This window comes from Echinops telfairi, unplaced genomic scaffold (genome assembly GCF_000313985.2).
Source record: "Echinops telfairi isolate 266 unplaced genomic scaffold, ASM31398v2 ScPeMD7_7469;HRSCAF=8507_1, whole genome shotgun sequence".
Lineage (NCBI taxonomy): Eukaryota > Metazoa > Chordata > Mammalia > Afrosoricida > Tenrecidae > Echinops > Echinops telfairi.
Genome location: NW_022111373.1, coordinates 108,826,317 through 108,827,539, shown reverse-complemented (window position 1 = coordinate 108,827,539; position 1,223 = coordinate 108,826,317). Strand labels below are relative to the sequence as shown.

The 1,223-nt window shown below is 51.3% G+C and overlaps 1 protein-coding gene across 1 annotated transcript in view; it reads right to left on the bottom strand.

Annotated features, from left to right (window-relative positions):
• The window catches only part of OXCT1 (3-oxoacid CoA-transferase 1), a 183,767-nt gene that overhangs the window by 31,830 nt on the left and 150,714 nt on the right, over positions 1–1,223 (bottom strand). The window lies entirely within an intron of this gene.

Here is a 1,223-nt window from a genome sequence, read left to right as displayed (position 1 = left end):
TTGAACTCAAGGACACCATGGGCTGTTGGAGAAGTGGATCACAAAAGGCTGATGGGCTAAGCAGCAGCAGCCTCAACTAAGCAGAATGGCCTTTATTCAAGGGCTTTCGGCAGAAATAGCCTGATCTACCTTGGTTTAGAACTGGCCACTCTGACCATGGTTGGCTTGACGACTTGAAAGGAGGCCCAGAGCAGAGCAGGAGTAAGGCCATCCTTCAGGTGCTACGACACCGATCCAAGCAGATAAGACACGGACCCAAATCTGGGCAAGGAGATTCAAAATACTTAGGAGGGAGATCATGGACTACAGTCACTAGTGTGCTTGCTATAGGGCTCAGGGACAGAAAGGCACCTCAGTGCCTTCCCAGCTACGTGGCTGCGAGATCATCACCCTTCCAGTTGGGTCCAACAGGAGGAAGAGCGTACTGTATTTCAAGGAAATGATGGTGATCTCACCCGTGTATGTGCCGCAGTTGTGGCAGCTGTAGGGCAGCCGGGGCAGGGCTGATTAGCAGAAGGTTCCGGCTGGAGGGCTCATCAGAGAATTCCAGCCTAGAAATAAGGAGGAGCCACTGGGGAAGAAAAGTCAGAATAGGCACCAGGAACTTGGACATCCCCAGGAAAGGTGCTGAAGCTCAGAAGAGCAGCGGGCCACGGATGAAACGATGAGTCTTCCTAGAAGAAACCCACAAAGCAAGGGACAGGCTATCCAGGGGCTTGTGTGGGTGGGGAAGTTCCCCATCAGAAGTCTCTGCTTCAGTTGAGGACTTTCTCGAGGGGGGGGGGCAGAAGGAGGATAAAATCAGCTTGCCCTTTAAGGCTACGTGGAGAGTATACACATCACAGAGGCTCAAATCCCACGGACCTAAATTTGAGTCCCAGGGACACAACTCCATGAAAGTGAGGCTGGGAAATGTTGTCCTACTATGTGTCTCCCAAGCAGCACCTGGAGAATTCTAATCTAAACGGGTATTAGAGGAAGTGGGTACCAGGAAGTACAACTGGACACCCAGTATGCTTTCTTTTAAGCACTTTGCTGATGCCTCTCTCATAGAAGCGAGGTTTTTTTACTGGGGAAGGGGCGGGAGGAATGGGGATAAGAAAGGGGGTTAATCTGAAACTTGAATCTTTCAGGAAAAGGGCAGGTATGAGTAGCAAGTCTGCGCAGTGGTAGCTTTGGTAGGGGGTGGCAGTATCATGCCAAGGAGCTGGACCAACCCAAAG